The sequence below is a fragment of the Ornithorhynchus anatinus genome, chromosome 5 (assembly GCF_004115215.2).
Source record: "Ornithorhynchus anatinus isolate Pmale09 chromosome 5, mOrnAna1.pri.v4, whole genome shotgun sequence".
NCBI lineage: Eukaryota > Metazoa > Chordata > Mammalia > Monotremata > Ornithorhynchidae > Ornithorhynchus > Ornithorhynchus anatinus.
Window position 1 is genome coordinate 99,146,361 of NC_041732.1, and position 13,192 is coordinate 99,159,552.

General features: G+C 42.8%; 1 protein-coding gene and 1 non-coding gene across 3 annotated transcripts in view; both read left to right on the forward strand.

Annotated features, from left to right (window-relative positions):
• The window catches only part of DLGAP1 (DLG associated protein 1), a 978,335-nt gene that overhangs the window by 66,333 nt on the left and 898,810 nt on the right, over positions 1 to 13,192 (forward strand). The window lies entirely within an intron of this gene.
• LOC114812611 lies at positions 12,227 to 12,364 on the forward strand. Its single transcript, XR_003760262.1, has one exon. It is a non-coding gene; the product is annotated as a small nucleolar RNA SNORA7 (small nucleolar RNA).

A 13,192-nucleotide genomic window follows, 5' to 3' on the forward strand; every position in this document is an offset into this window, starting at 1 on the left:
AGTCACTTAACTTCTCTGTGCCTCAGTTCCCTCGTCTGTAAAATGGGGATTAAGATTGTGAGCCTCACGTGGGACAACCTGATTACCCTGTATCTACCCCAGCGCTTAGAACAGTGCTCTGCACATAGTAAGCGCTTAACAAATACCAACATTATTATTATTATTATTATTACAAATTAATCAGATTGGACACTGTCCCTTTCCCACAAGGGGCTCACAGTCTAGAGGGGAGGGAGACCAGGTATTGAATCTCTACTTTACAGATGAGGAAATTGAGGCACAGAGAAGTTAAATGATTTGCTCAAAGTCACACAAGATGGCAATCGGTAGAGCTGGGATTAGAACCTTGCTTCTCTGAGTCCCAGGATTGTTCTCTTTCCTTTAGGCCATCCTGCATTTCTCCAGGGTCATTTTGCGACCTCCCTACCCCTTGAGCCAGGGTCGTTGCATTCCATTTCCCGCTCCCTGCGTACACCGCTGCGGCTTTGGAACCAGGAAACTCGGTGTCATTCGCTGAAGAAGAGGGAAGCTGGTTGTTTAAAAATAATGATAATAGTAAAGTTAGTATGTGTCAAGCAACGTGCTAAGCTCTAGGGAGAGATACAAGATAATCACATCGAAGTCTGTGTCCCACATGGAGTTTCCTAAGAGGGAAGGAGAGCAGGTATTTGATCCCCATTTTCCAGCTGAGGAAACTGAGGCATAGAGAGGTAAAGTGACTCGCCCAGGTTCACGTAGCAGAAAAGTGGCTGTTTTGGGATTAGAACCCAGGACCTCTGACTCACATCCCTATGTTCTTTCCACTAAGTCATGCTACCTCTCTCTTAAAAATTAAAATGTTAGACTTTGACACCCTCTGCTTTTTAGTACTAGGGCTGGGGTAGAGGTGGGGTGGGTAAGAGGGGGAAGGTGGGGAACTGACTAGCTGAAAAACAGCCTGGCTTGGGTAAAGTCAGATGAATTTCCACCCCTCCTGTTATTAATACTTTTTGAAACAATTCAATATAAAAAGACTGAAGTCTTAGGCCGAGGCCTTGCAGATGGGATTTTTTTTTTTTTGGGGTTCAAAGGTGGATATTTGTTTCCTTGTGAATATCCCTGGATGGGTCATTCAGTTGAACTTAAACTTAGTTAATTTTTATTTATTAGGTCATTTTGTTTATCTGGGTCTGTGTAGCATGGCCTGATGGATAGAGCTCAGCCCTGGGAGTCAGGAGGACTCAGAGCTGGGAGTCAGAGCCGTAACAGCAGCTCTGCCATTTTTCTGCTATGTGACCTTGGACAGGTCACTTCTCTTCTCTTCGGCTGTTAAATGGGACATAGACTGTGTCCAACCTGATAAGCTGGAATACTAATAATAACAATGGTACTTGTTAAGTGTTTATTATATGCAAAGCACTGTTTTAAGCACTGAGGTAGATTCAAGTTAATTAGATTGCTCTAAGTCCCTGTCCCACATGGGGCTCACACTCTTATCCGCTTTACAGATGAGGGAACTGAGGCCCAGAGAAGTGAAGTGACTTGCCCAAAGCCAAATAGCAGACATATGAGCAGAGTCGGGATTCAAACCCAGGTATCTACCCCAGTTCTTAGTACAGTGCCTAGCACCTAGTGAGCGCTTAACAAATCCCATACAAAAATCCAACTGATACTAATGTTATTGTTAAGATTCCTAGCTGGGCAAGGATTAGGCTGAATTTCTTAGGTAATAATAATGACAATGATAAAAATAATGGCATTTGGAAAACACAGTGCTTACTCTTTGTCAAACGCTGTTCTAACTGCTGGGATACAAACAATTTAATCGGATTGGACACAGTCCCTGGAGCTGACAATCTAAGTAGGAGGGACACTTGGTACTGGATTCCCCATTTTACAGACGAGGAAACTGAAGTACAGAGAAATCAATTAACTTGCCGCAGGTCACACAGCAGCTTAGTGGCAGTGTTGGTATTGGAACTCATGTCCTCTGCCTCCCGGGCCCGTGTTCTTTGTACCGCTCACTGGCATTTCTCAAGGGTCTTTCCTCCTGCAAGCGCTCCTTGATTCTCCACAAATTTTCTCTCTGGGTGAATTATATCAGCAGCTGCTTAGCTGCAAGGCAGTGTGGCCTGAGGAGTGAATGCATGCTGAATGAAGTTGCTTCTCTCTTTTTTGAGGCATATAGGGGAAGCAGCGTGGCTCAGTGGAAAGAGCCTGGGCTTCGGAGTCAGAGGTCATGGGTTTGATTCCCGGCTCTGCCACTTGTCAGCTGGGTGACTGTGGGCAAGTCACTTCACTTCTCTGTGCCTCAGTTACCTCATCTGTAAAATGGGGATTAACTGTGAGCCTCACATGGGAGGACCTGATTACCCTGTATCTCCCCCAGTGCTTAGAACAGTGCTCTGCATATAGTAAGCGCTTAACAAATACCAGCATTATTATACCCAGAACTAGGCCAGGGAAGGTAGCTATGGAGGCAGGAAAGAGACCCGGGATCTAATAGGGTTGACTCCAGAGGGCCCCAGGATTTGGCAATAGGGTGGCCTCCCCAGAGCCCCTGAGTTATGAGGAGCTTCACTGGCCACCCCCAGAGATGCAGAAGGCTATTGCTCCCCCACTTGACCTTAGCAAGATGCCCCCTGCTTGGGACGCTTGAAGATGGGTCCCGAAATTGACCTTCCCCAAGTGGCCACCGTGACTTGTGCAACATTCCAGGGTACAACCTCCGCTGCTTGAATTTTCCCTCCGCTCCCTCTGCCACCACCCCTGTGAAACGGTCATTTTATATTTCTCCACTGTGTCACGGAGAGGGAGGGTAGCTGACGAGGATGGGCGTCTCCGGCCCCCGGGCGCCGACCTCGACTGGGCCTGGATGAGCCCTCCCCGTTCCGCACATCCTCCGCCTGAGCACAGCCCACGGAGGGAGACGTCTGTGCTGGATTCTTGGCTGCTCCATGGGCTGCTTTGAGGGCTGTTTATCCTGCCCGAATTCAGGGGCAAGCAAAGGACTCTCATTGGCAAACACTTGACCCCCCAGTGGGACGGCAGCTGGGAGATTTGTAGGAAACGGTCTTAAGTGTCGTGTCAGAGGGACTGTGACTTGCTCGGGCGGGGAAACCTCTTAAGTTCGGCCACTGGCGTGGCTTGGGCCGGGGCATCTGAGGAGAAATAGGCATTTCTCAAGACGATAAGCGAAAATGTTAAAGTACTTCCATTTCAATTCAGAGACTCTCTTCATTTCACAAAACTCTATCACCTGGGGTGATCGAAGTAAACTAATATTATGATCCCATATCTCACCGAGGAGGAATTTGAAGAAAATGGAATTCGGATGTTTAGCAGTTATGAATAAAAGAGCTGTTGGCTCTGCTCAGAAGAGGACCGCTTAAAAAGTACAGGAGGGATAAATGATAGAGGAATTGGGTGGTAAACCGGCGATGCCAATAATTTCCTCACAAGCACGTGATCAATTCATCCAGATGTTGACAATGAGTCTAATATTTGCCCTGATGGAATATGGCCAATTTCCATAGCAACCAGACTCATTCTGACTTCCTGGGTAGGTGCTGCACTCGCTCCCTCTCACCTACCCATTTTTAGTTGACTTTAAGACTCTCCAAGCCCATTCTCCCATCTCCAGTGCTCTCTGAGGCCAGGTGCAAGGGTCCAAAATGAAGACAGAAGACATATTTAGGCGGTTAGAGAGACGGTTGGCCTGGGGAAAAGAGATAGCTCCAATCAATCGATCGTAGTTTTTGAGTGCTTACCATCAGCAGAGCACATAAGGAGGGAAGAGAGATGAGCTAGGGAAGTTAGCTGATAATACCACATTTTGTTTTTTCTTTTGGATTCATATTAGTATGGAGTTATTATTAGCTAACTTCTGTAGCTTATTTATTATAAATCCTTGATGTGTAAATTCACAATCTAACAATAGACACAAAGTCACCAAAACAGAGACACAGGGGGAGAAATAGCTCAGCACAGGACCAGAAAATGTTTTTGAGTTCTTTGGAGGTGAGGACACAAAGTTTCCTATTTTTTTTAAAAAAAGGGTAAAAAGCATTGCTTGGATAGAACACTGGTTTGAGAACCCAGCAGAAGAACCTGGGTTTTAATCTTGATTCCACCACATGTCCACTGTGTGCCTCAGTGATCTCAGCTGTATAATGGGAATTAAGACTGTGAGCCCCATGTGGGACAAACTGATTACCTTACATATACCCCAGTGCTTTGAACAGTGCTTGGCACATAGTAAGCACTTAACAAATATCATTATTATTATTATTATCTTGTCTGTTGAATGGGGATTAGGAGTGTGAACCCCATGTGGGACAGGAGCTGTGAGAAGCAGCGTGGCTCAGTGGGAAGAGCATGGGCTTTGGAGTCAGAGGTCATGGGTTCGAATCCCGGCTCTGCCACTTGGCAGCTGGGTGACTTTGGGCAAGTCACTTAACTTCTTGGTGCCTCAGTTACCTCATCTGTAAAATGGGGATTAAGACTGTGAGCCCCACGTGGGACAACCTGATTCCCCTGTGTCTACCCCAGCGCTTAGAACAGTGCTCAGCACATAGTAAGCGCTTAACAAATACCAACATTGTTGTTATAGGATCTGAGTCCAACCTGATTAACTTGTATCTACCCCAGCTTTTAGAACAGTGACTGGCACTGTTTGTCACAAATACCTTAACAAATACCATGAATAAGTAAATTAATAAATATCATTGATGGTGGAAGTGCTGAACAGTAGTCACAAGTATTAATATTATAATTATTATTATTTTGTAATTGTATGGATACCTTAAAGGCTCCTTGTCTATTATACCTTAAAGGAACATTACCAACTTATTTGAATTAGTTGAGAAGAAATTCTACATTAGGGCTGATCTGATCAAGCACACTCATAGGAGTTCCTTGATGAGAGTTTAATTTTGGGAACAGCTGCTCAAGGCTGAGGGATAGGAAGCTGCCGGCTGGAGTTCAGAGAACCGGATGTGGCTGGGCTTTTTGATCTCAGACAAAGGAGGGAGAATGTTCTGGGCATTCTCCCCTTACAAAGATTTACCCCTTTCCTTTCATTCCCACCTTCACAACCTCTCACTGCCCAACCCAATCCAGGTGTGGGGTTCAGATCCAACGAAGGATGACAAAATGTCCGATTTCATTAAAGTGAAGAATGCCCTGTCTAAAAAACATGGGTCGAATTAGGCGTCAGATGAAATTAAAATATTTTAAGCAGAATAATCTGAACTTCTGAGGAGAGTAAATCAAAGACAGTTATTTAAAAAAACATTTTTTTCCACTCGCGTTGTGTGGATCCACATAAACAGGAAATGAATAATTCAGGGCTCTTTGCCTCACATTGATTTTTAACAGCTCTGTCAATTCAGCACTTCTCATTAGAACGCTTAGTCCTGCCTAATGAGTCAAGTATTAGGGGATATTTCCAGCTGTCCTGCTCAGTTTGTATTTATATTTTAAAATTCTCCACGCTTAATAGCTCACCTAAACATTGTGATAATGTGTTTAGTTCAAAGATGATTCCTCGTACATCTTCAGAGACCAAAGGGATATTAAGAAAAAAAATATGAGTAATCTCTGTGGGGTAACAGCAAGTCTTTGGCTTCTGTTTTGTTGATTAATGGTTGCAGGGTGGCTTTATTGTACCTGTCTTCAACTATTGCCTGGAGGAATAATCCATCTTGATGTTGTTTAGAACCTATAATCAATATTGCCAAAGAACAACAACAAAGCAATATTCTTTTCCTAGAAGCTCCAAGCAACTTTCAAAAAAAATCTCCATTCACCCAGAAGTGAGCGGGTGTTTATGATTCTTCTCATTTTGCAACTGGAAAAACAGAGGAGCAAAGCCTGACCATGGTAATAATAATGTTGCTCTTTGTTAAGCGCTTACTATGTGCAGAGCACTGTTCTAAGCACTGGGGTAGATACAGGGTAATCAGGTTGTCCCACGTGAGGCTCACAGTTATTCCCCATTTTACAGATGACGTAACTGAGGCACAGAGAAGTTAAGTGACTTGCCCACAGTCACAAAGCTGACAAGTGGCAGAGCCGGGAGTCGAACTCATGACCTCTGACTCCGAAGCCCAGGCTCTTTCCACTGAGCCACGCTGCTTAGGAGAATGCATGACTGCCTTAATTATTTTATGAATTAACTTCCTCTTAAGGCAAGCAGTGGTTGAATTTGTTATTAGGTAATAATGATAATTGTAATCCTTACTGTAAAACTAATCCTTGGGCTAAACACTTGGCTAGGGAAGCAATGTGGTGTAGTGGAGAGAGTACGGGGCTGGGAGTCAGAAGATTTGTTAAGCACTTCCTTTGTGTCCAACACCATTCAGAGTCCTGGGGTAGATACAAGCTAATCAGGTTGGATACGGTCCTTGTCCCAAATGGGGCTCACAGTCTTAATCTCCATTTTACAGAAAAGGTAACTGAGACACAGATAATTCCACTTGCCCAAGGTCACATAGCAGGCAAGTAGCAGAATCAGGATTAGAACCCAGATCCTTTTGAATCTCAGGCCCATGCTCTAACCTTTAGGCTATGGTGCTTCCCTATTAAGTGCTGTACTCCTAAAGTGCTACGCTTGGATGTCGAAACTAGATATATAGTGTCTTCATTCATATAGTGTTCAGTTTTTTTTTTTAGGTGCAATATAACCATTTCATTTTTCTGGAAAATTGTTTCTTTTTGTATTAAAGATAGGGTTAGTGTGTTGCTCTACACTAGGGGCTTGGGAAATGCAGAGTTAAGAAGTGGAATATTCTCTGCCCACCAGCAATTGACACCTAACGCGGTCAGGTCTATGTTTTAGAAATTCTCTGAAGAGTTTGATTGAAAACCTTCAGAAGGAGAATGCACATGTCTTCAGAAATTTGAGAAAAAGTCATCCAAAGTTTTCAACTGGGGCAGCCTCTGGAGGAAAATTCTCTAGAAAGTTTGAGGCCAGGGTGGGTGGACTTCAAGAGATTCACAGGATCAACGAAATCAGCCCATCTTATCTGCTGTCTTCCTCCAACGTGAGGCAAGCTTATGACTTGGCTAAGCATTCCCTGAAATTCTCTCTCACCGTTGGGGTATGTGAAGACTAATTCAGCTGTGGTTGAGTGCAATCTCTCTAATATCCATTCTCTCCTTAATGCCCTGTAATCTGGTTTCCGCCCCTCCATTCCATGGAAATTGCCCCCTCTAAGGTCACCAATGGCCACCTCCTTGCCAAAGCTAATGGTCTCTATTCCATCCTAATCCACCTCCACCTCTCAGTTACCTTTGACACCATGAACCATCCCTTTCTCTCGGGTACATTATCCAACCTTGGCACAGTGCTTGGCACATAGCAAGCACTTAAATTCCACAATTATTTTTATCATTACTATTATTAGTATTCTTATCTCCCTGCTTCCAGTCTCTCCCTTCTGGACTCCATATTTCATTATGCTGCCCAGATCATTTTCCTAAAAAAACAAACAAAACGTTCAGTCCACATCTCCCCTCCCCTCAAAAGCCTCCAATGATAATAATAATAGAGAAGCAGCTTGGCTTAGCAGAAAGAGCATGGGCTTGGGAGTCAGAGGTCGTGGATTCTAATCCCGGCTCTGCTGCTTGTCAGCTGTATGACTTTGGGTGAGTCACTTACCTTCTCTGTGCCTCAAAGAAGGCATATCTGTAACTCATTTGTAAAATGCGGATTAAGACTATGAACCCCACATGGGACAACCTGATTACCTTCCCCTGTGCTTAGAACAAAGTTTTGGATTTACCAAACCCCCTTGGCACATAGTAAGCACTTAACAAATACCATTATTATTATTATTATTATTATTATTATTTGCTAAGCATTTACTATGTGGCAAGCACTGATTGTCCTTCCCTCTTAGTTTGACATTTTCAAACAAAGAATAGTAGCCCTATAGTCCTGAAATGCAGAAGCTAATTTCACTTTGGAGAATATTTGCTCTGTGACTATGTAAATGAGACAGATCTGGTCTAAGTTATATTGAAAGACAACAGACTTTACTTCATGTGTGTACACACAGATTGGGCAAATATCTCATCTTTTCCACTCTGAAATCATAGGGTGCCTCTCCTATGGTATATTATTTTCAAGGATTCATATGTCTCTGTGGTTCTGTCTTTGGCACCTTGGAAATCACAGCCTCTCCCTTCTGAGCTCACTCCTACTCTCCCCACTGCCAGAATTCACCCTGTGCTGTGCTCACCCAGTTCCTAGCCAAATCCCCAGCTTCTTGACTTCTCTACTTCAGGTTTCCTGGATACCCTACAAGGGATTTGTAGTTGGGGGATAGGGATGGGAAAACAAGGGGAGAATGGAACAGGGGAAGGGAGGTTGGGAAATAGAACCAGCCTTTAAGCAATAGTAACTTTTTAGAGGAAAAATGTGAGCTTTATGTATGATTGATTGCTTCAATATGTTGATTTAGTTAAAATATTCTCTCCAAAAGGGCAAAGATGCTATTTTTCTGGACCAGATGGATTTGACTAGAACTTGAGAGTACTGTTCCTATTTTCCTAAGAACTGTGAAAATAGGTGTTTTTTTTGTTTGTTTCTTTAATTTTCAGTCAAGCTTCTTAGGCATCCCATAAAAGAAGTTGGGACATTCTTTTATAAGCAGCACAAGATCAGCCCTGCGATTCTTGCGAGTGGAGATTCACCTCAACATTGAAGATGCTACCATTTCTTAGTGTTCTGCCCTAAATTCTCATCCAGGGTTAGGAAGAAGGAAATGTATGTACAGTACCAGAATGGACATCAATGTAGATCGACAAAGGTTTATAATCCTTTAGAGTAAATAGTTTGAAGCTTAAATTATTTATTCTCCCTCCATCCACCTATGCACTAGGTTAAAGAAGAAGGAAATACACCGATAATAATAACTATAGTATTTGTTAAGCCCTAAGTGCCAAGCAGTTTCTAAGTTTTGGAATAGATACGGTACAGTCAGATCGGTTTATTGTCCCTACCCCTAAGTGTGGGTATAGTTTGAGAGGGAATAATAATAAGCCTTTTGTCCTCTTTTTACTAATGAGGAAACTAAGCCACAGAGAAGTTAAGTGACTTACCCAAATGGCAGAGTGACTGAGCTGGGATCAGAACCCAGATCAAAATTTTGAGAACCCAGGTCACCTGACTCCCAGCTCTGTAGTCTTCCTACTAGACCACACTGCTTCTCTTAGGTGCAATTGCCAGGACAACATCAGTTTCTCCTCAACAGCAGGTACCAAGTCATTGTGCTTCTTCTTTTCAGACACTAGGATAAAGAATGGGGCCTGGCATGCCCTTCACTGGTTAGTAAAGAGAACAAGCCATTAATCGGGTTTTAATTTCAGGTTTGCCAAATCCCCTTACCAGGAATTACATTTTCCTTTCCCGAATTTCTCCTTTTCCTCCGCTCCTGGCTTTGTCAAATGACGTACAGTTTTTCTTCTTTGAATCTCTATCTCCGTCTCTCTCCACTGCTCTGGTCTCCTATCCATAGAGAGCTTCTCATTACTTTTATACAAATGTCTAAAGTTGTCTCTGTTGCCCTTTCCCTTTATACCATATATATTTATAAGCTAGTGTTAGGGCACTTAAGTAAATAGCCCTACTTTATATTAATGTCTGTCTCCCCCTCCAGACTGTAAGCTCACTGTGGGTAAGGAATGTGCCTACCAACTCTGTTATACTGTCTTCTGATCCCTTAGGAGTGCTCTGCACACAGTAAGTGCTCAATAAATACAGCTGATTGATTAATGATGTTATATATTTGCTTCTCTTTCTCGTGGAGTGAGGCCTCGATATAGGTTGAATTTACTTCAGAACCTACGACAGTGCATCACAGAAAGTAAATGCTCAATAGATTTATGCTACATGGTCGACGTGGAATACACTTTCATTCATTCAATCGTATTTATTGAGCACTTACTGTGGGCAGAGCACTGTACTAAGTACAATTCGGCAACGGATAAAGACAATCCCTATCCAACAATGGGCTCACAATCTGTGAAATCAGTCTCTGCATCCCAAGGAAGCTAAAGTGAGTCCCTTATGACATTTCTCAAAATGACGTTTGGGAAGGATTCCCGATGACAAGATGGTGAAGACCTCTGAGTTGTTTAAGAATGACTTGGCTAGAAGGAGCTTATTTGAAAAACCCATTAGCACAGTTGTAGCATCTGGCAAATGTGATTGTGAGATGACCTAATTTATTCCTATACTTTGTGTTAAGAAAATGATTTCTTTATTGATTATGGCATTTATTAAGTGCTTACTACTTGCCAAGCACTGTACTGATCAGTTGGAATACTGTCCCTGTTCCACATGAGTCTCCCAATCTAAGTCAGAGGGTGAAAAGATATCGAATCTCCAGTTTGTAGATGAGGAGACTGGGGCGCAGGGAAGTTAAATTACTGGCCAGGATCATACAGTAGCCAAATGGAAGAGCCAGCGGTAGAACCCAGGTCCTCTGACTCCTAGGCCTGTGCTCTTTAGGGTGGGCCATGCAAAATAGCAAAGATCTTTAAATTATGTTCCTATCTTCAAATTATGTAAAATAAGCTTTTTATTTATATTCCTGACTGTCTCCCCCTCGAGACTGTAACTCACTTTGGGTGGGAATGTGTCTGCTTGTTCTGTTGGACTGTACTCTCCCAAGCTGTTAGTACAATGCTCTGCACTAGTAAGAACTCAGTAAATACCATGGATTGATTGATTGATGTAATTACCAGATTGTAAACCTCTGTGGGCATAGATCAGGTCTATTAATTATATTGTACTCTCTGAAGCACTTACTTTGCATAGCCCATTTATTGATTCATGTCAGTGGTTTCAGATTTTAAGGATATGCGCAACAGACTGGGGAACAATGTAATTCCTCCTCACCCACACCACTGTCCATATTTAGATAATTTAGATTACTAGGTAATTTTGCAGTGACTTACCTGGACCAATGAGTTAGAATTTTTTCGTTCCGAATTTTACGGTATTTGTTAAGCACTTACTCTGTGTCAGGTACATACAGTTACCTACAAGCTAATTAGGTTGGACACAGTCCATGTCCCACAATGGGCTTAATCCCCATTTTACAATGAGGTAACTGAGACATAGAGAACTGAAGTGACTTGCCCAAGATCACTCAGTAGACAAATAGTGGAGCTGGGATTAGAATTTAGGTCCTCTAACTCCCAGGACTGAGCTCTAGGGATATCTAAGGATGTTGGCTTGAGGATAGATTCCAGAGTTTGTTGCCTACAAGAAAACTTGGGCTAATAAGTGATATGAGTTATTATCATTACTAGGATTATTCATAATTATTGTTACATTCATTAAGCTCTTACTACATTTTAAGCATTGTTCTAAATGCTGGGATAAATGCAAGGTTGTAATAATGATAATGATATTTGTTAAGTGCTTACTATGTGCCAAGCACTGTTCTAAACACTGGGGTAGATACAAAGTAATCAGGTTGTATCAACGTGGGGCTCACAGTCTTAATCTCCATTTTACAGATGAGATACAGATGTGCCTTCTTTAAGGCACAGAGAAGTTAAGTGATTTGCCCAAAGTCATACAGCTGACAAATGGCAGAGCTGGGATTAGGACCCACGACCTCTGACTCCCAAGTCCACGATCTTTCCACTGAACCACGCTGCTTCTAACAAGCCGTGCTGCTTCTCACAGGTTACCAGGTTGGACACAGTCCCTGTCCCACATGGGGCTCAGAGTATAGGTGGGAGGGAGTATAATTTAATCCCTATTTTACAGAGGAGGAAACTGAAGTACAGAGGAGTTAACTGACATCCCAGGTCACACATCATACACATGGCAGAGCAGGTATTAGAACCCAGGTCTTTTGACTCCCAAGCCTGTGCACTTTCCACTTGGTCATGCTGCTTCTATAAGGAAGAGTCTGTTGATAATGAGGGCTGTTAAGCATTGAAGTGGGTTGGAAAAGTCTTCTCCTTTTGATATTTTGGAATAGAGGAGATTTTCTGCTCTTTCCGAAATGGAGGAAGGATTGATTCTATGGCCTCTTCTAAAGGCATAAAAAATGGATTACAACATCTTCAATTGTTTGGCTTTTTCTTAGGTCTTATAGGTGTTCTCGAAATTGGTTTAAGGATACAGGAAGCATGGAGACTGAAGGAAAGTGTTAGCACATGCCCTCATCCTAGTGGAGCCAATAATTATTTTGTAGTTAGATGAGAAATAGTAATGATTCCCCTCTCAGGGTCGCACCTGGAGAATTTCCAGTCCTCTACCAGCCTCGATTTCGGGAGGGAGAGTCAAGCAGAGGCCTGTCCATTCCATTCCTAGCTTGGCCAGTGGCTAGTGAGTGGCAGGCAATCTGCTGTAAATCAAAACTCACGTGTGCTGCGCAGCAGAAGCACGGGAGAGAGCTGAAGGCGGAGACTCGGTTTTACCACACAGAAGAAGTCAGTGGTAAGCCACTTCCATATTTTTACCAAGAAAACTCTCTGGATTCACTACCAGAACGATTGCAGATAGAGGTGGGGCATTCTGGGAGAGATCTGTCCATGGCATCGATATGAGTCGGACATACTCGACAGCATTAGACAACACCACCACCAGTGATTCTTTATATTTCTAGCCTCATCATTATTTCCGGGTTTCGTATATTTCATATATAATTGCAATCGATGAGTTGGAGATTAAGGATTGAACCCACGCAGCACAAAAGACAGGTTGGTTGGAATGGAAAACAAAGTAGAATGTCCAAATTCCTCAAATCCCAAAGGAAGCAGGCTTGTTTCTAATAGAATCAAAGGGAGGTTTGATGTTAACACTTTTTGTTATATTTAGCAGTAGGTTGGGGTCATACCAACAGAGTTTTTGATCTTTGAGATTATACCTTTGGTCATGGCTCCTGGATAAATTCAGCATGCTTTCTGGAAATGATTCTTCCCTTTTATTTTCTAAGGCTTTATCTGGATTTGATATTGGGATTAGTTCCCAAGCAAGTGACCCTTATGAAAACAAAAGAAGCCCTTGGGAACTAGAGGAAGGAGAAATTTTGTTAATGCTGTAAATACACAGTCTGGCCACAACTAGCATTTTCACTGTGTGCCTTGACTGGAACGTTTTTGAAGATTTAGGGAACATTCTTCTGATGCTGCTCATCTGCCTGGATTTTGCAACATGTGGTGTCAGAGACCCTTCTCGAGG